The sequence below is a fragment of the Ranitomeya variabilis genome, chromosome 2, assembly GCF_051348905.1.
Source record: "Ranitomeya variabilis isolate aRanVar5 chromosome 2, aRanVar5.hap1, whole genome shotgun sequence".
Taxonomy (NCBI): domain Eukaryota; kingdom Metazoa; phylum Chordata; class Amphibia; order Anura; family Dendrobatidae; genus Ranitomeya; species Ranitomeya variabilis.
The window spans coordinates 669,269,648-669,292,498 of record NC_135233.1 but is presented as its reverse complement, the minus strand read 5'-3'; positions in this window follow the sequence as shown (position 1 = coordinate 669,292,498).

The following is a 22,851-nucleotide window of genomic DNA, read 5'->3' as shown; positions in this document are numbered from 1 at the left end:
AGTGTCCTTCCAGTCTGGGACTCCGAGTCCATGACTGCGATCCCGACCCTTGGGATCAGCTGCCACAGTATAGGTTACCAGTGGCTACCTGCAACTCAAGCCTGAAACCAACATCAGGAGCTCAAGTGAAAACCAGATAGCCACTTAGCCACACCCTTCCAAAGTAAGTCTGACTTGTGGCACAATGGATCCACGATCCTCACCATGACAGTTTGCTTAGGCCATGGATTCAGCTGATCCCAATACACTTTTGCTCTCAGAGTTGTTCCAGGATATGTCCCGCCAATGAGACGAGAAGAATAAAATCATGACCTACTTGTGGTATGTGAACACCCGCTTGGACACCCTGATGTCGGCTGCTGCATCCGCTCCTGTTTAAGCTGCACAAACTTCAGCCTGCAACTCATTCACCAACACCTGGACCTAACCTGTCTGCACCACCACGTTATGATGGTGATTTCAAGCAGTGCTGTGCGTTTATTAAACAGTAGTCGCTGCACTTTGAATTGCTGGCTCACTAGTTCCCCTAAAAAAGAAAGTGGCATTTCTACTGTCTCATCTAGGAGAAGAGGCACTAGCATGGCTCAACCCCTTGTGGGAAAGAGGGGACCCTTTAACATTGGATCTGCAGGCCATCCTCGGGGCGTTCTGTAAACCAAACTGTTGATGTGCTCTTTGGGCCTCAATAAGTTGCCTTTCTAAGGTTTCCTTTATATATACTTTGACATTTAAAAAGTTCACCAAACTGCCAGAAATATGTCACAAAAACTTCAGTACAAGTCACATTGTTGGTGAAATTTGTTAAAATTCAAGACCCTGAATAAAAATAACCATATAACTAGCACTAAGTTATAAAAGTTCTAGACAACCACTTTACTGTACTATTTTACATCTCCAATTTTTACAGAGGCAAAAATTGGACTTTTTTGTGTTGTATCCCTTACACATACTGTACAATAGAAAAAAGTGTAATTTGTAAGGACGCATTGGTTCAAAAGGGAAAATAGCACTCTACACACTGAAACCAATGAAACATTGTGCAGCCGTACTGTAATCTCATACAGAACTTTGTGTGCCTCCATACAGACTTTGCATGAAGTATGTATAAAGCTGTACTTGCATAGTAATCTTATACATATGAAGTAAAACAGGAAAAGATTATTTTAAAAAAGCATTGTAATAAATATGATATCTATGATTTAATGAAATCTTTTATTGGTAATGTAATATGTATACTTAATATGAGAATATTATGTCTATCATAAGCCTCTTGTGTAGACATTTGGCTTCAATACTTTTTTACCATGTGCTTTGTGTATACTATCCTGTTTACACTGAATATCTTCTTTGAAGTTACATATCCCTAGAGAAAAGCCACCCCATGATTAGTTCACATGCTGTTGTATTCAGATGCAATTTTATTTGATGAAAACTGTTTAGTCCTTTTCTAGAAGAACATCAGGACACAAAGGAAACTAGGTGTGTGATTAAGGTATAATCAAGACGTCTATTCACCTTGACTAATTTACAAAAGGGATGGTTCCTAAAGACTTGAGTTTCTGTTGAAATCTTGTCAGTGAATGCTACAGGCATTTCCATTATCCACTGCCTTGCTGCTGTCATCCTTGCAAGAAAATGGTTGTGCCAAGATTGACAGTTGTTAAATAGCAACATAGATTGTGACACTGTACTTAGATATTCTTCATTATTGCATAGTAATGAGATCGAATGTGATTGATGGGGCTTGTGTATTTTGACGTTCCTTTGGATATTAATAAAGGAATTCTAGTATGAATGGTAAATAATATTTGACTATTTTAATACATTCATGATAATTGTATTTGTTTCATGTTTCATTATCTGTATTCTAACATTATCTATTTGGGTTGTTAGCTGAAATCTATACATTTTACCTAGAGGACACACTGTCTGCCTAGACATTAGTAAATCAATAAGAGCTGATTCCGAATTGTGTCTGCAATTCGATGTCAATTAAACGTGCTATGTAGGGAATTCATCTAGTAGTTAAAGATTAACTAAACTTTTTTTTATTATATTTGAGTGCCCTTTTAATTGCAAATAAATCGATCCTGAGACCCCACTGATCGTTAAGAAAACCCCCCGAGATGTGTGTAACTCAGACGACAGGCGCGTGCAACCTATGAAGCCCAAGAGCAATCCTGTTACTTGACCTGATACCAGTTGGGAGTAATTTTTAGCGATTGGTAGGGGTCGAATGGCTCGATCCCCACTGATCTAGTTGCAGTTAAAAGGGCACTGAAATCTAAAAAATAATAATAAAAGATTTGGCTACTATATAGTTATAGATTTATGCACCTAAATAGTCTAACTGGTCTCTTATGCTTCTCAGAGAAGTGGCAATAGAAGAAAATGTTCAGCAAATGTGCCCATGCCGTACATCATAATTTAAATAACCTTAATTAAAGACACTAAAAAATAGTAGATATTTCCTTAAAGTAAATGGAGGATGTTTAGCTCGGAGGCGTCGAGTAAAACAATCCTCACACAGACAAAAACACGGTAGGGAAGCTTCAATTACAATACTGAAGGAAGAAAAGGAAGCTGTGTATTGGTACTTAATAAGAAAACAAATCATATCTTTGTGTAAGCAACATTTCTAAAAACTAAATGCTATTTTCCACTGTTCCTATCCACATCACGTAGTGTGTCGACTTTATGTAGACAAAACTGTGAATTCACTTTTAATAAAATAATAAAAATGCCACATAAGGAATATGTCAGAAGATAAAATGAAATACAATGTTACTAACCCATAAAGAGGACACTTAATATGAAACATTTTAGGGTTAAGGATTTTGCCACTCGAGTTTTCCATTTTCATGCTGTTTATGTTTGTATCATGTTTTCTTCATTTGTATCTATTTCTTTCACATCAACCTTAGAAGCATTGCTTGAAGTCTCTGTCACAAATAAGACTCAAAATATTGGACAAAAGAGATTCGTATAAACCCAATTATTTTTATTGGGTTGCGTCAAAGACAGCTAGTGTCCATCATCTGACTAATTTAGCACTTTGGTTAATTTCATTACCCTGCCTCTATAAAGGAGCAAAGAACAGAACCTAAGCTGAAAAAGCAAGTCACTTGAACATTGATGCCCACTTGAAGGCCACTTGCAGTCTACTGAAAATGATACAATTTGCATAGTTGCAATTTGTGGGATTCCGTAAACAAGAAATATATTGACGTATATCTGTGCAAAAAATAATGGTGCTATCTAAGCTACGAGAAATAAATAAAATTATACATAATAAGAATGACTATTTTCTGACATACTTTATGCAGTAATGGCTCACAGTCTTCAAGATTTCTCATCCAGTCATGCTATGAGACACATCATCATTTTATATACAGAACATAAAAATTTGTCCTTGTCATGTGATGATCATACAATACTCGGCACCCTGATAACAGGAGATCCTAGGCAAGGGAAAGATCGGTTCATTGTCTGATCCTGCCAAAATTGGATTGAGTTTAATATGATTTTGTGCACATGGACAACGAAAGCTGTTGTTGACCACAAATAGGGACAATCTGTCAATTGATTATATGTAGAGGTGAATACTTTTATGCACAAAAATGACAAAAGTATCTTCAGAGAGATACCTTTATTGGCTAACCAGAAAAAATATATTTGCATGCTTTCAGAGCACATGGGCTCCTTTTTCAGGTACATTTGCAAATGAGTAAAAAAATAAGAGCAGAACATTTAAGAGATATTACAACAGGACATTTGTTCATGCGGTAGGAGGTGTGATGCCTCCTAAAGATAAGCCAAGGAAATCAAAGTAGGGATTTTGGTACAAATGGATAGGTGGTGGGAATGCTCTCTTAAGCTGGAGTCACACTAAACGACTTACCAACGATCACGACCAGCGATACGACCTGGCCGTGATCGTTGGTAAGTCGTTGTGTGGTCCAACGATCAGGGGAACGACTTCGGCATCGTTGAAACTGTCTTCAACGATGCCGAAGTCCCCCTGCAGCACCCGGGTAACCAGTGTAAACATCGGGTTACTAAGTGCAGGGCCTCGCTTAGTAACCCGATATTTACCCTGGTTACCATTGTAAAAGTAAAAAAAAAAAAACACTACATACTCACATTCTGATGTCTGTCACGTCCCCCGCTGGCGTCCACAGGGTTAAAACTGCTTTCGGCAGGAGCGCAGTTAATGCACGCACTGCTGCCAAGAGCTTCCCTGCACTGAATGTGTCAGCGCCGGCAGCTGTGCTCTGCTTTACGGCCGGCGCTTACACAGTCAGTGCAGGGAAGCTCTCGGCAGCAGCGCGTGCATATTAGCAGCGCTCCTGCCGAAAGCAGTTTTAATCCTGTGGACGCCGGGGGACGTGACAGACATCAGAATGTGAGTATGTACTGGTTTTTTTTTTACTTTTACAATGGTAACCAGGGTAAATATCGTGTTACTAAGCGTGGCCCTGCGCTTAGTAACCCGATATTTACCCTGGTACAAGTGAACACATCGCTGGATCGGTGTCACACATGCCGATCCAGCGATGACAGCGGGTGATCAGCGACCAAAAAATGGTCCTGATCATTCCCCAACGACCAACGATCTCCCAGCAGGGGCCTGATCGTTGGTCGCTGTCACACATAATGAGATCGTTAGCGGGATCGTTGCTACGTCACTAAAAGCGTGACGTTGCAACGATATCGTTAACGATATTGTTATGTGTGACTCAGCCTTTAGTTGTCTAGAGTTCTTCTGGTGGAGGTTTGACTTGTAGTAGTGAGTCATAAATCCAGGTGTTAAATTGAGTCTTATTGTCAAAGAATTGAACATCAACTTGTTGTCACGGGGATACAAGGAGGGCGAGAGCTAATAACCCGGGCCCCTGCAATTTCCCTCAGACTAGGGTAACCCTGTCTGACGCTCTACCTGAAGTTTACACTGAAGGTGTGCATGTTCAGGCCTCCACCCTCACCCTGATTCCTGATTCAGCCCTAGACTGAACACCACCGCCCACCACCCAGTGAATGCAATAGACCAATACCCACAATTATAACAAACAAGGATAAAGGAAAATATACACCACGCCGCAGTCAATCAGGAATACACTATAAAGGTGCAGGGCAAAATAAATACAAATATAGGAAGGAGTAAATAAGACAGAGGAAAATACACCACCAGCAACGATTCTCCAACAACCAGCTCTCCACTCCGGACCAAGATAACTACAGTTAAGACAGAAGCTATAATCGGCGACGCCCAAAGATCAGGAGAACCATTTAAAGGAAATGGGCATGGCCCAACTTCCAATCCAGGGATCAGATAAATTAACCCCGGAGCAGCCAGACGAAAACTAGCCGACGCCAATGAGCAAACAGTGGTCAAACGCGGAATTACCGCTGTCTGTCAGACGGCCTGGTCTGAACAGTGTCCGACATGACAATTGTATTCCCAAATTCTTCTTTCTTTATTGTCCTTAAAATAACTTTTCAGTTGTAATACTAAATACTAAATAATATATACCACAATATAATTCATGTTTTATTGTACTTCATGTAGAGGTAAATAAATCTTTTGAAATTTAAATTCATCAGCTCTGCTGGATTTTGCTCCAGATGTGATTTGCAACGATATTATGATGGCAGTCGCTTTTCACAGCAAAGCCATGAGCCTGAGTGGTCAAGGAGTCTAAAGTTAGAAGCCAGAAGTGTACGTGATAAATAGAAGGAAGAGACAAAAGTGTAATCAGGTAACGTTCCGATGTCAGAGTTCCTGGAAGATAATGGATCAGAGCTGAAGAGGTTAAACCAGTGGATGGTCAGAACGAAATCCAAGGTCAGGCAGCAGATCAAGCATACAGAACTCAAGGCACAGGAAAGCACAAACCTCACAGGCTGAACGTACGTCTGGCAGAATTCTAGGAGACACAGCTCATTTATGAAGCATGGCAATTAACTAGAATAATGAACACATGGAGACAGACGATGCCACACAGTCTCAGATTGGATAGTTGGCTGTCAATCAACACACTGACATCTCAGCATGCCCCTGTACCAGATTAGATGGTCAAGCTGTCAATTAAAATACCGACAGCTTCAGCACACCCCATACCAGAATGGATGGCCAAGCTGTCAGTAACTGCATTCCAGACACACTGAGGGGTGGAACCATGACTGTACCCCCTCTTCTAGGAGTGACACCGGAACCCCAGCCTTCCAAGGAAATTTTAGATGGAAGGCCCTGACTAACCGATCGGCCTTCACATCTTGAGAAGGCACCCAGGATCTCTCCTCTTGTCCGTATTTCCTCCAATGGATGAGGTACTGGAGGGAATTATGGACCATCTGAAAATCCACTACACTCTAAACCTCATACTTCAGGCCTCCATCAACTGAAGTGGAGGAGGTGGGGATGAGGGAGATAATGCAGAAGGGACATAATCCTTTATTTATGGAATACGTTAGGGATGCAAAGGGATGGAGGAAGCTTTAATCTAAATGCCACAGGATTGACCACCTCTACTATCTCATATGGACCAACAAACTTTGGACCCAACTTCGCCAATGGCACTTTAAATTTAATGTTCCTGGAAGACAACCAAACCTTATCCCCAGAAAAATCAATGAATCCAGCAGGAATGTAGTAAAATCAGTAAATGTATTTCTTAATTTTTTTTAAAAAAAAGTCTTAATCACCATGATTAGGACGTTAGTCGAAACGCGTCGGAAGAACGCTGCCATGAGTGCATAATGCTGTAAGAAATTATAACTTATTTACAAGTGGTCTACCATAGGTTACAACCCTTTCCTTTTTTAAAAAATGAAGAAATAAATTTACTGATTTTACTACATTCCTGCTGGATTCTTCGATTTTTCTGAGTGCTCAACTTTTCTGTGCAGGAACAGGTGTGGATCAGCCGATATTCAGGTGAGCTGACTATCTTTTGGTTTTTTTGTAAACCTTATCCCCAATCTTAAAAACAGGACCCACCAAACGTCTTCTATCGGCCTTTCGTTTTTGGTGAATCTAGGCAGTCCCAATATTCTTTTGAACCTCCCTCCAGACATCCCCAAGTCTCTGTATGGCAACTTCCCCCCCAGGGCATTCAAAACTAATTGTAGAAAATTCACCAAAATGGGGATGAAAATCATAGTTAACGAAGAAGGTTAGATTGATTTACTCGACTGTTTAAAGCAAACTCAGCAAGAGATAAAAACGAAGACCATTCCTCCTGTAGTGCTGCCACAAAGCACCTTAAAATTTGTTCCAATGATTGATTTGTCCTCTCAGTCTGACCATTGGTTTAAGTGTGATAAGCAGATGAAAATGACAAGCTAGAGACAAATTGTACTCTCCTATCGGACACAATGTTCAAAAGGATCCCATTAACCTTACAATATGATAAATAAACAATCTGGAGAGTGTCTCTGCATCAGGTAATCCTGACAAAGGAACAAAAATGAGCTTGTTTGCTGAATCAATCAACTACCACCCAAATAGCAGTGTTGCCATCAGACAGTGGCAAATCTCTAATGAAATCCATGGACAAATGAGTCCATCGCCATTTTGGAATAGGCATTGGAGCCAATTCCCCAGCTGGTCGGCTATGACTTACTTTGGCGCTTGCACAGACTTCACAAGCAGATACAAAATCTTTAATATCATTATGCATGGGCGGCCACCGAAAAAATCTAGCCATGGCTTTCCTTATGGCAGTAACCCCAGGATGACTACTTAAAAAGGAATCATGAAATTCCAGTAACACCCACAATCTTAGGTACACAGGCACAAATAATTTGGACCCAGGGGAAGTGGAAGAAGCCGATGACTTGCCTTTACAAATCTTTTCTTCCAGCTCTGAGGTTAACATAGACACCACAGTACCCTGAGGAATGATGGAGCAAGGAGGTTCTGGAGGAGAAATGGAATCTAGACTACGAGATAATGCATTGGCTGTCATATTCTTTGACCCTGGCCTGAATATAATAGAAAAAGTAAATTGAGTGAAAAACAAGGACCATCTGGCCTGTCTAGGGGTACTGTCACACAGTCACACTTTGATCGCTACGACGGTACGATCCGTGACGTTCCAGCGATATCCATACGATATCGCTGTGTCTGACACGCAGCAGCGATCAGGGATCCTGCTGAGAATCGTACGTCGTAGCAGATCGTATGGAACTTTCTTTCGTCGCTTGATCACCCGCTGACATCGCTGGATCGTTGTGTGTGACAGCGATCCAGCGATGTGTTCGCTTGTAACCAGAGTAAACATCGGGTAACTAAGCGCAGGGCCGCGCTTAGTAACCCAATGTTTACCATGGTTACCAGCGTAAAAGTAAAAAAAAAAAAAACAGTACATACTCACATTCCGGTGTCTGTCCCCCGGCGTCTCAGCTTCTCTGCACTGTGAGCGCCGGCCGGCCGGAAAGCGAGCACAGCGGTGACGTCTGACGTCACCGCTGTGCTTTCCGGCTCTGCTGCTTACACAGTGGAGAGAAGCAGAACGTCGGGGGACAGACACCGGAATGTGAGTATGTACGGTTTGTTTTTTTTACGTTTACGCTGGTAACCAGGGTAAACATCGGGTTACTAAGCGCGGCCCTGCGCTTAGTAACCCGATGTTTACCCTGGTTACCCGGGGACTTCGGCATCGCTCCAGCGCCGTGATTGCAACGTGTGACCGCAGTCTACGACGCTGGAGCGATACTCATACGACGCTGCGACGTCACGGATCGTGCCGTCGTAGCGTCCAAAGTGTGACTGTGTGACAGTACCTTAGGAGTTAACCTTTTAGCCTATTCAATGTAAGCTAAATTCTTGTGATCCGTGATCACCATAATTGGATTAAACCACCCCCTACAAAAATGCCTCCATTCCTCAAAGGCCAATTTGACAGCAACTAACTCCCGATTCCAATCATCATAATTTCTCTCTGCCGGTGAAAATATTTTAGAAAGAAAAGCACATGGACTCAGGTTAGTCAGAGTTTTGGGCCACTGCGATAAGACTGCCCCCACTACGATCTCCAAAGCATCTACCTCCACAATGAATGGTTCTTGGAGATGAGGTTGGATCAGAATGGGTGCGGACATAAAACACTCTTTTAATCTTTCAAAAGCCCTGATAGCACCCAGTGACCAAACTTTGAGATTCGCCCCCTTACATGTAAGGTCAGCAAGTGGTTTAGCAATCTGTGAAAACCCCTTGATAAATTTTCTATAATAGTTGGCGAATCACAGAAAACACTGCAATGCCTTATGATCATGAGGTTAAACCCAATCAATAATGTCCTGCACCTTTTCAGGGTCCATCGTATTGTGGCACCCCAGGAGTCCGGTTGCCACACTGGCATTGCCCCCCTCATTGGGTGTGATGTCATGCCTGGAAGCAAGGAAGGGTCCTCTTATCAGGTAACACCAACATCCAACACTTTTCCTACTCCAGACCATAAGGGAGAGCTCTAACATTCCATGTCAGGGGACCTTCCCTATAAGTTCTGGCCTGGAGGCAAGGAGAGTGTAGTCTGAGGGAGAGAGAGGAGAGTAGTCAAGGAGAGCCTGGGAAATGGAGCTGTGGCTGAGCTCACCCCAGAGCTGAGTGCCCAGAAACTGGAGTCCGTGGTTGCTGGGGTACAGAAGTCCTGGCAGCTAAATCTGGAGGGCATGAGACTGCAGGTCTGCTGGCCCATCTAACACCCAGCAGCACAGCATCAGATCAGAACCCGGAAACGCCACCAAGGAGCGATGGAGCGACACCTGGAATAGGCTCAAGCAGTCTGCCATGTGGGTAACGTTTTACACAGACTAACAGACAGTGAGAGGAACTTGTGCAGAGCTTCAGGCAGCAAGGACCTAAGAGAACAGCGCAGAAGGAAGGCCTACAAACCCACCTGGCTAGGTGGATCCTAAATTGCTTCCAGGCTATCTGGACCCCTATCATCACCTGTTACCCATGCCCTGGACTGCACCGTCTACTACCAATTAAAGGTAAAGAAAACTACAGTCCTTGTGTCCCCCAGTCATTTCCCACACTCTCAGTCCTGCACCCCAACGTCAACGGTCCCTTACAAAACTATACCGGTAGCCCCGGGGTCCCTCTCCACCTGTGGGGAGCAGAACCATCCCCGCTGCATCACCATCGGCCCCAGCGGCCTCCATAAGCAACGTCAGCCACTCATTGCCAAACACCACAGGTGTTAAATCCCCTACAAACTTTCCCTCATCATTTTTATTGCGCACCCAGGGCCACGGACTGGGTCACCGCTGCCGTGACAACTCCCTGAAGAACTGCTTGACCCGGATCGAGTACCCCGCGGCCCTAGCAGGCATCATATTAAACCTTTCTGATGACAAGATAAACCCCAAGAAAGACATTTCCTGCACAAAAAAACACATTTATCTAATTTAGCAAACAGAGAGTTCTTCCTCAATCTCTGCAACACAACAAGGACATGTTCCTGGTGAGTGTCCAAGTGTGGCGAGAAACTTAGAGTCATGGACTACCTGTCTACAGATCCCCTTTTATTTATCAGGCATTTTGCAGGTTTTGACATAATTTCCTGGACATGATTAGTGTGAAGTACGCATGCGTATTGAACGCATGCATACGCATGTCCTTGCGTACCAATGTGTTCCAATAGACAGTAATACTTTTTTTGACGCACTCATCCGCAATCATCCTCATGTGCATGATTGCGCAATATTTGATGCCTAAAAAATGCTACATGTTGCATTCGCCAGACACCGCCGCACACTGCGAAACGAGGCATGCTGACGCATCCGCATGCGAACGCATGCAAAAGCATGTCCCTGTGTAAAATGTTAACGATATGTACACATGATGCATGCGGATCTATGCAGATCATACGCTGCATACAGAAACGCTAATGTGAACCCAGCCTTAGTTATTTGCAGTGAAATTCCAGTCTGCATAACTCATGCAGGTTAAAACAAAAAAATTCTGTTGCTAAACGTGATACAGCCTGTCATATACCACATTGTAATTTTGTGGTGGTGAAATGAAGCCATCTGCAGAGATCATGCACATTAAAAAAATTCTGTTGCTAAACATGATACAGCCCGCCGTATCCCATGTTGTAAATTTGTGGTGGTGAAATAAACCTGTCTGCATAGCTCATGAAGATGAAAGCAAAAAAAAAAAAATGTCTGTGCTAAACGTGATACAGCCCATCATATCCCACGTTGTAATTTTGTGGCGGTGAAATGAAGCTGTCTGCAGACCTCACGCACATTAAAAAAAATAATTTGTTTTGTTGCTAAACATGATACAGCCAGCAATATCCCACATTGTAATTTTGTGGCTATAAAATAAACTTGTCTGCAGAGCTCATGCACATGAAAAAAAAATGTTTTCTGCTGCTAAACGTGATACAACCCGCCGTATCCCACATTGTGATTTTGTGGCTGTGAAATGAAGCTGTCTGCAGACTTCATGCACGTTAAAAAAATATTTGCTGCTAAAATTTGTTGCTAAACATTATACAGCACGTCATATCCCATGTTGTAATTTTGTGAAGGTGAAATAAACCAGTCTGCAGAACTCATGCAGAGGAAAAAAAGTTTTTCTGTGGCTAAACATGATCCCACGTGTATCCCACATTGTAATTTTGTGGTGTTAAAATGACACTGTCTGCAGACCTCACACACATAAAAAAAGTTTTTTCTGTGGCAATTGTGATACAGCCCGCTATATCCCACCATGTCATTTAGTGGCAGTGAAATTATTCTGTCCATTAAATAAATTTATTTTGTATTACAAACGTGATACAGCAGCTTAGATCTGAGTTTGAAATTGTTTTGAGCATATTTTCTAGATTATACAGGCCTCATTCACACTAAAACAAATTTTGTTCTATTACTAACATGATGCAGTAGGGGAGATCTCATTTTGAAATTGTCTGGAGCATATCTTTTTCAAACAGGCCTCATCCACAGAAAAAAAATTCTTCTGTTACTAACGTCATACAGTAGGGTAGATGTCACTTTGAAATTGTTTGGAGCATCTAGTCTATGTTACACAGGCCTTATCCACAACAAAAAAACGCATTTCTTCTTTTACTAATGTCATACACTAGGGGAGATCTGAGTTTGAAATAGTTTTGAGTATATCTTCTTTGTCATACAGGCCTCATCGATACTGAAACAATTCTTTCTTCTGTGACTAATGCGATTCAGCACGCCATGTTTTGCCTTCTCATTTAGTTCCACTGAAATATAACTGTGTTCAGAGGTAGTGCAAAGTAAAAAATCAAATTTTTAGTTGCTAATACTGTGCTCCTACCACACTATCTGAGCAACATGACTGGGAGAAAGCGAGGTCATGGTGGAAGGGGGATTAGGCTTGGTGTTCAAGGTGTATGTGGGGTAGGTGATAATGTTTGTGAAAGCACTTGTGAACCAACAACATCACATCCTATCCAAAGACAACTGACAATTTCTGTTACTGGTTATTGTAGTTTTTAGTGTGCTGCATTGTTCTTGTGTAGTTGCAGTCTTTGATATCATTGTTGGGGCTTCTGTGCCTGCTGTTGCGGCTGCTGCAGATGTTAACACAAATTTGTGGAAATGTGAACAGTCCTGCTTGGGTGTCTATCTGCTATGTTGGGTGTAGTGGAAGACCTGTAGCTCCCTATTATACTATTTCTACTGTGGTGAAATTGATGAAACTTTGGTGGTGTCTGCCACTAATTTTTGGAAATGTGTAGACTCCTGGTTGGGTCTCCTTCATATGTGTAGCCTGTAGCAGCAGGCCTCCAAGACGGGCAGTCCTCCACTTTCTTTAAGTCAACTACCTGTGTCACTATCATTACATTTTTTTTACAAAAGTAGTCTACAAAACTGATATTTGTGCCACCTGAGTGTGGCTGAGCATCAATTTCTATTTTTTTTAATACACTTATACTGCACCAACATAGTTTTACAGACATTTACAGACATTACTGGCACTGTCCCCATTGGGACTCACAATCTAAATTTCCTTTCAGTATATCTTTTGAGTGTGGGAAGAAAAATAAGTACTTTGAGGAAACCCTCACAAATACGGGGAGACCATACAAACTAATTGTCCCTGGTGAGGTTGGAATACAGGACTCCAGCGCTGCAAGGCTGCTAATGTTTTTGCATTGACGACTCAATGTTCCTGGGGTTGGAAGCCTATCACTGCGATGCACACAGTGTGCCTCACTGCTGTCTTGGGGAAAACCACTGTCACGATTGTCTCCAAGCTTGTTTTGATACTGCAGCATGGACGCGTCCATTTCCAGGTGGAGAAGAAACTGGCAAAATGTACTTTTGCGTTGTGGATCAAAGAGACTGGCAACCCAGTAGTCAGCACTATTTAGAATCCTAAAGGTACCTTCACACTGACCAACTTTCCTATGATAACGATAGCGATCCGTGACGTTGCAGCGTCCTGGATAGCGATATCGTTGTGTTTGACACGCAGCAGCGATCTGGATCCCGCTGTGATATCGTTGGTCGGAGCTAGAAGGCCAGAACTTTATTTGGTCGTCAGCGTGTATCGTTGTGTTTGACAGCCAAAGCAACGATGCCAGCAATGTTTTACAATGGTAACCAGGGTAAACATCGGGTTACTAAGTGCAGGGCCGCGCTTAGTAACCCAATGTTTACCCTGGTTACCATTGTAAAAGTAAAAAAAAAAACACTACATACTCACCTTCTGATGTCTGTCACGTCCCCTGGCGTCCGTGCTGCTGCTCAGAGCTTCCTGCACTGAATGTGTCAGTACCGGCCGTAAAGCAGAGCACAGCGGTGACGTCACCGCTGTGCTTTAGGGCCAGCGCTTACACAGTGCAGGGAAGCGGCCCTGCGCTTAGTAACCCGATGTTTACCCTGGTTACCCGGGGACTTCGGCATCGTTGGTCGCTGGAGAGAGAGCGCTCCAGCGACCACACAACGATGAAATAGCGACGCTGCAGCGATCGGCATCGTTGTCTATATCGCTGCAGCGTCGCTTAATGTGACGGTACCTTAAGAATATAGGCAACAATCAAGTCGCAGATAGTGCTGCAAGAAGGCGCTCATGGATTTTTCAGGGAATGAGTGATGTTGTCTGCAACATACTGGTGTAGCGCAGTCATATTTCTTTGAGATGTAATGGTGACTGGGAAACTGGTACTGGGGGACAGCGACTGTTATCAGCTTTCAGAAACCATCTGTATCCACATGGCAGAAAGGCTGAATTTCCATGGCTAACAGATTGGATTGGCCACGCAATAATTACAGAGATCACAGGCTGTGAGTCACGCAGAACCACCCGCTGTGATCTTTGTAGCGAAGAGCTTCTAGCTAGGCCCTATTGTCCAGACAATTACATGATTTAGCGATGATCATCTGAGGAGGCCATAGGCTGTTCACAATAATTAGTTTTCGGAAAACTAATAGTGAGCGTACGGCATATCTACCTCCGGATTAAAACGCATGGAATATGTGGATATCCCGCCATACGATCATCGCTAACTCCTTGATAACTCTACTCTCCTTGCTGTCACCAACAATCCTGTTTTTAAAAGAAGTTATAAATATAGGCTCATTGGACACCATTCTTCTTTGGAGCTTCACACCATCAGGGTCTTCTAGTCCCTCTCCCTCTGAGTAATGGTTATATACCGTCCCCCAGGTTCACGCAATCACTTCCTTAACCCCTTTTCTTCCTTGTTGGCACACTTCCTGTCCTCAGAATCACCAACCCTTATACTGGGAGACTTCAACAGCCCCACCTCCCCAACTGTACCCCAGCTTCTATCTCTAGCCACTTCTCATGGCCTCTCACAACTTTCAACCTCTGAGACACACAAGGATGGTAACACCCTGATCTTGTCTTTGTCTGGCTCAATTCAATCTCCTACCTAGAAAAATCACCTCTTACCCTTTCTCCTCCAATGAAATTAGGAGTATAACCACAACTTTGTGTCACCTTCTTATCCCTCCTTGGGTCATAGTTTTTCCTGTTGCCACTTATACAAGTTGGGATTTGGTAGGCCATGTAGTTACGCTCCTCCAGGCTTTCCGAGGGATATGGTACAGTGGTTCCACCATTTTGCCCTTTACAGTCTCCATCTGTTTGGCTGGCTGTAGTGGAAGAGGTGTCGGTCAACATTATACTAGTTCTACTCTGTTGCAATTGATGCCGTTTTGTTGGTGTCTGCCATTGTAAATGTAAAGACCTCCTGGTTGGGTCTCCATCACCACTGAAAATGTATAGACTCTTGGTTGGGTCTCCTTCATGCATCTTGCGTGTAGCAGTAGGCCTCCAAGACTGGCAGGCCTCCACTTTCTTTTAGTCAACTACCCATCTTTAGATTTTTCTGACAATAGCAGTTTACAAAACTGATATTTGTGTCACCTGAGTATGGCTGAGCATGAAAGCAGGTTGAGCAGTTGCATGTTGTATCAGGGCTCCCAGCACAGCAGACCTACACTGATCCCTCACCCACCTCATCTTAATTTAACATTCAATTTAAAGCTGTAAATACTGGCCCAGACCTCGATACCTCATGCATGGCTGATTGCTGCCATGCCATGCTAAAATTAGTACTTTGGGTGAATTGAAGCCACTTTCCTGGAGTCTGCCCCTCATTTGATGTGTTTTGGCAGCTTTTGGGCCCATTTGAAGGTGTTGTGTATGCATTTGTTTTTGCATCCCATTGACATGAATGGTGTTCGGCTCTGTTAGGTGAATATTCAAGAAATAAAATGACGAATGTTGCAAATTCGGCGATCGTAATTCGAACAGAACATTGAAATATTCGCTCATCTCTAGTCATTACATCAGCAACCATAGAAGATGAAAATATACATAGTTATAATTCTTTAATTCCACCTTTACAATATACAGATAAATCAGTCAACCATTGTTTAGCAAACAACAAGATGATTGGTGTAAATGCCACTAAATATGGATTTTCTGATTCATCTTTTTAAATAACACAAGAAACTGACCAGACTTTTGTAATACCACAATTATATCCTATTTTCCAGTGGCAGATGCTTTTATCAGCTATTTGGTAAAAAAAAGTATATCTTAGCCTGGCTGTTAAGAAATCATGTCCTTTTTTCCTAATTTTCATATTATTATTTTTTTTTTGCATAATCTGCAATATTTCATTTATAACTGGAATTGCCCTAAGAAGGCAAAAGGATTAGAAGTAAAGTCATATTTCTGTACAATATACCTGAGTAGAGCAGCCAGCAATTCATGTATTATGTCCAGGTTGGGCGTGTTCCATAAAATAACAATACTTTTTCCAGATTGCTCGCCAAACGTGTCGCTGCCAAAACTCTGTCCTAGTCCTTTCGTATTAGTTTTTTTTTCTTTTGCGCAGAGTGACTGGATGGCTTTGTTAAACACAAGAGGAAATAGAATGGAAATAGCAGTCTAATCTGGTATGAATTTTGACTTTCATCAAAGGTCACAATGCACGTGAAAGTACAAACTTTGTGCTAGGATCTAATTGAGAAGGGAATGTGTTTAAATACAATATTTCAATTTTACAAATTTTCGTAGTATAAAAAGTACATTGTTATTACAATCCACAAGATTGTCTACTTTGAAATAAAGTAGAGAAGGTTTAATGTAGACACAGACTTGTATTCAACCTATTACAACTTGGACATAATGTAATTTGTCTCGATGGTTAAAACTTAATCGCTTTACATCATATTATGATCTGATCTTTGAAAGCCAGTTACTCATAGTAACCTCAGGCTGTTTGGACATTTTGTTGTTTTGCTTCTTTTCATTTGATTGAGATCATTTGAGGGTGGGGCCACACATATCATATTAAGTGTAATAAAAACAACATTAGGAAGCAATTTTTGTTTTGCTAATCCAGGGTAAAGGCTGCTCTTTTATGAAGACATAGCTCAGGAATTAGAGCTGCTTATTTTATTTTAGGCATGTATCCTATGGAATTGCTTAGGTAAGGTGAAGACAAAGAGGTGGAACAGCTGCTCTGATGTAGTAAATAGTGATGAGCGAATGTGCTTGGATAAGGTGTTACCTGACCATGCTCGAGTGCTAACCGAGTGTCTTCGGTGTGCTCAATATGTCCGAGTCCCTGTGTCTGCATGTCTCAAGGCTGTTGGACAGCTAGAACACATGTAGGGATTGCCTGTTTGCTAGGCTCATAACGAGGCTACATAGCACAGTTTAATGTTATTACGTTCTATTTGGGATGATAAATTGTACATGTATAAGTTCATATCTTTATTATATTTACCAATGTACATGACATCTGATTTCCTTCATTACAAATTTGTACTCGTAAACTACAACTCTGCCCTTCAAACTGGCTTGTCACTGGCTCGTGCAGATTTATGTGTATCACCTATTTTAGTATGAAAGTAGGAGACTGGACTGTTAAACCATTAAAGTAACAAAAAAGGATTAAAAATGTAAAAGGCATATTGATATGTATATATGTAACATAAAATCTACCAGTGATCCAGAATATAGCAATGCAACAGTGTTCCCCAGCTCCAGTTCTCAAGGCCGACCAACATAATTATGTTTTCAGGATTTCCTTAGTATTGCCCAGGTAATAATTCCATCACCTGCACAATACTAAGAATGGCTCTCTATTAAGCTCATAGATAGGGGTTCTCATCATGAGATGACAAAAAAATGATATCCATACATCCTTGAAAAGCATATAGAAAGGCATTGTCTTCCTAAGGCAACCTGTTTAACCCCTTCATGACCTGTGAAGTATATCACGTCAAAGGTCGTGTCCCTGCCTTTGATGTGGGCTTGCACACCGAGCCCACATCTTTACCGGCACATGATGACAAATTTAATTAGCCATCGTGTGTATTGAATAGCTTTGGGCAGAACAGCAGTACGAAAGTGTGTCATTCATCCCACCCACTGGCGCCCTTGTCATGTGATTGTGGGGTGCCATTGGGTTGACATGACAGTGGAGGTGTGCTGAAGATCCTCGTGCCTGTCAATACCATATTGCTGTGAATGTTGGCTCGTAGACCATGACTAAGACTATATAGTCGAAACGCTTTGGTCTTGCACCCTATGGGATTTCTATTGGTGTACCCAATAAGTATTTTTTAACAAGTAAAGAATAAACATGAAGATTTTTCTTGCTGTGCTGGAGAACCTTTTTTTTTCTATTTCTGTTCCAAGAAACACCCAGGACCAGTGCGGCTATAAGCGTGGACCTCATTCCTTGCCAGGTGCCTGGAATACGATGAGCTATTTCCCCCTGTATACATCAAAAACCTCTATGGTATTTATTTATACCACTTGTTACAATGATAATTCTACTGTGCATCCTTTGACGCATGGTTGAATATCTAAGATCTACGCCTGTATTGTTATGACCCCAATGGCGAGGGTCTCAGAGGAACGTGGAAGTCTGCAGAATACAAAAATCCAGCTCATAGGGCAGTGGTAACTGGGTTGACCATATATCTACTCCTAACGCCAACACTAGAAGTAGCCGGGGATCATTCCTACGTTGATTCTAGATGACACGCGCCAGCCGGAGAATCTAGCTACCCCTAGTAGAGGAAAACAAAGACCTTTCTTGCCTCCAGAGAAGGGGACCCCAAAGCTGGATAGAAGCCCCCCACAAATAATGACGGTGAGGTAAGAGGAAATGACAAACACAGAAATGAACCAGGTTTAGCACAGAGAGGCCCGCTTACTGATAGCAGAATAAAGAAAGGTAACTTATATGGTCAACAAAAACCCTATCAAAATCCACACTGGAAATTCAAGAACCCCCGAACCGTCTAACGGTCCGGGGGGAGAACACCAGCCCCCTAGAGCTTCCAGCAAAGGTCAGGATATAGATTTGGAACAAGCTGGACAAAAATACAAAACCAAAACAAATAGCAAAAAGCAAAAGGCAGACTTAGCTGATATAACTGGAACCAGGATCAGTAGACAAGAGCACAGCAGACTAGCTCTGATAACTACGTTGCCAGGCATTGAACTGAAGGTCCAGGGAGCTTATATAGCAACACCCCTAACTAACGACCCAGGTGCGGATAAAAGGAATGACAGAAAAACCAGAGTCAAAAAACTAGTAACCACTAGAGGGAGCAAAAAGCAAATTCACAACAGTACCCCCCCCTTAGTGAGGGGTCACCGAACCCTCACCACGACCACCAGGGCGATCAGGATGAGCGGCATGAAAGGCACGAACTAAATCGGCCGCATGAACATCAGAGGCGACCACCCAGGAATTATCCTCCTGACCATAGCCCTTCCACTTGACCAGGTACTGAAGCCTCCGCCTGGAGAGGCGAGAATCCAAGATCTTCTCCACCACGTATTCCAACTCGCCCTCAACCAACACAGGAGCAGGAGGCTCAGCAGAAGGAACTACAGGCACAATGTACCGCCGCAACAAGGACCTATGAAATACATTGTGAATAGCAAACGACACAGGAAGATCCAGACGAAAAGATACAGGATTAAGGATTTCCAATATCTTGTAAGGCCCAATAAAACGAGGTTTAAATTTGGGAGAGGAGACCTTCATAGGAACAAAGCGGGAAGAAAGCCATACCAAATCCCCAACGCGTAGTCGGGGACCCACACCGCGGCGGCGGTTGGCAAAGCACTGAGCCTTCTCCTGTGACAACTTCAAGTTGTCCACCACATGATTCCAGATCTGCTGCAACCTATCCACCACAGAATCCACCCCAGGACAGTCAGAAGGCTCCACATGACCCGAAGAAAAGCGAGGATGGAAACCAGAGTTGCAGAAAAAAGGCGAAACCAAGGTGGCGGAACTAGCCCGATTATTAAGGGCAAACTCAGCCAACGGCAAGAATGTCACCCAATCGTCCTGATCAGCAGAGACAAAACACCTCAAATAAGCCTCCAAAGTCTGATTGGTTCGCTCCGTCTGTCCATTAGTCTGAGGATGGAAAGCAGACGAAAACGACAAATCAATGCCCATCCTACTACAAAAGGATCGCCAGAACCTGGAAACGAACTGGGATCCTCTGTCTGACACAATATTCTCAGGGATGCCGTGCAAACGAACCACGTTCTGGAAAAACACAGGAACCAGATCGGAAGAGGAAGGCAGCTTAGGCAAAGGAACCAAATGGACCATCTTGGAGAAGCGATCACATATCACCCAGATAACGGACATGCCCTGAGATAGCGGAAGATCAGAAATGAAATCCATGGAGATATGTGTCCAAGGTCTCTTCGGGACAGGCAAGGGCAAGAGCAAACCGCTGGCACGAGAACAGCAAGGCTTAGCTCGAGCACAAGTCCCACAGGACTGCACAAATGACCGCACATCCCTTGACAAGGAAGGCCACCAAAAGGACCTGGCCACCAGATCTCTGGTGCCAAAAATTCCCGGGTGACCTGCCAACACCGAGGAATGAACCTCGGAAATGACTCTGCTGGTCCACTTATCCGGGACAAACAGTCTGTCAGGTGGACAAGACTCAGGCCTATCAGCCTGAAATCTCTGCAACACACGTCGCAGATCCGGAGAAATAGCTGACAAGATAACTCCATCTTTAAGAATACCAACAGGATCAGCGACTCCAGGAGCATCAGGCACAAAGCTCCTAGAAAGAGCATCGGCCTTCACATTCTTTGAACCTGGTAAATACGAGACAACAAAATCAAAGCGGGAGAAAAACAATGACCAGCGGGCCTGTCTCGGATTAAGGCGTTTAGCAGACTCGAGATACATCAGATTTTTGTGATCAGTCAAGACCACCACACGATGCTTAGCACCCTCGAGCCAATGACGCCACTCCTCAAATGCCCATTTCATGGCCAACAACTCCCGATTGCCCACATCATAATTTCGCTCGGCAGGCGAAAACTTCCTAGAGAAAAAGGCACAAGGTTTCATAACAGAGCAACCAGGGCCTCTCTGCGACAAAACGGCCCCTGCCCCAATCTCCGAAGCATCCACCTCAACCTGAAAGGGAAGTGAGACGTCAGGCTGGCACAAAACAGGCGCCGAAGTAAACCGGCGTTTCAACTCCTGGAAAGCCTCCACGGCAGCAGGAGCCCAGTTAGCTACATCGGAGCCCTTCTTGGTCATATCCGTCAAAGGTTTCACAATGCTAGAAAAATTAGCGATAAAACGACGGTAGAAGTTAGCGAAGCCCAAGAACTTCTGAAGACTCTTAACTGACGAGGGCTGAGTCCAATCAAGAATAGCTCGGACCTTGACTGGGTCCATCTCCACAGCAGAAGGGGAAAAAATGAACCCCAAAAAGGGAACCTTCTGTACACCAAAGAGACACTTTGAGCCCTTGACAAACAAAGAATTTTCACGCAAAATTTTAAAGACCAACCTGACCTGCTCCCCATGCGAATCCCAATTATCAGAAAAAACCAAAATATCATCCAGATAAACAATCAAAAATTTATCCAGATACTTCCGGAAAATGTCATGCATAAAGGACTGAAAAACTGAAGGCGCATTGGAGAGCCCAAAAGGCATCACCAAGTACTCAAAATGACCTTCGGGCGTATTGAATGCGGTTTTCCATTCATCACCTTGCTTAATGCGCACAAGGTTGTACGCACCACGAAGGTCTATCTTGGTGAACCACTTGGCACCCTTAATCCGGGCAAACAAGTCAGACAACAGCGGTAAAGGATACTGAAATTTGACAGTGATCTTATTTAAAAGCCGATAATCAATACAAGGTCTCAAAGATCCGTCTTTTTTTGCCACAAAAAAGAATCCCGCACCAAGAGGGGAAGAAGACGGACGAATATGTCCTTTCTCCAGAGACTCCTTGATATATGAACGCATAGCGGTATGTTCAGGTACCGACAGATTAAACAGTCTTCCCTTAGGAAATTTACTGCCTGGGATCAAATCTATAGCACAGTCACAGTCCCTATGAGGAGGCAGTGCACTGGACTCAGACTCACTGAAGACATCCTGATAATTAGACAAATACTCCGGAACTTCCGAAGGCGTAGAAGAAGCAATAGACACAGGCAGGGAATCCCCATGAATACCACGACAGCCCCAACTTGAGACTGACATAGCCTTCCAGTCCAGGACTGGATTATGGGTCTGTAACCATGGCAGCCCTAAAACAACCAAATCATGCATTTTATGTAAAACCAGGAAACGTATCACCTCGCGGTGTTCAGGAGTCATGCACATGGTAACCTGTGTCCAATACTGCGGTTTATTTGCTGCCAATGGTGTAGCATCAATACCCCTAAGAGGAATAGGATTTTCTAATGGTTCAAGAGTAAAACCACAGCGCTTAGCAAATGAGAGATCCATGAGACTCAGGGCAGCACCTGAATCTACAAACGCCATGACAGGATAAGATGACAGTGAGCAAATCAAAGTTACAGACAGAATAAATTTAGGTTGCAAATTACCAACGGTGACAGGACTAACAACCTTAGCTATACGTTTAGAGCATGCTGAGATAACATGTGTAGAATCACCACAGTAGTAGCACAAGCCATTCCGGCGTCTATGAATTTTCCGCTCATTTCTAGTCAGGATTCTATCACATTGCATTAAATCAGGTGTCTGTTCAGACAACACCATGAGGGAATTTGCGGTTTTTCTATCACATTGCACCGAATTAGGTGTCTGTTCAGACAACACCATGAGGGAATTTGCGGTTTTGCGCTCCCGCAACCGCCGGTCAATTTGAATAGCCAGTGCCATAGTGTCATTCAGACCTGTGGGAATGGGAAAACCCACCATAACATTCTTAATGGCTTCAGAAAGGCCATTTCTAAAATTAGCGGCCAGTGCACACTCGTTCCAATGTGTCAGCACGGACCATTTCCGAAATTTTTGGCAATAC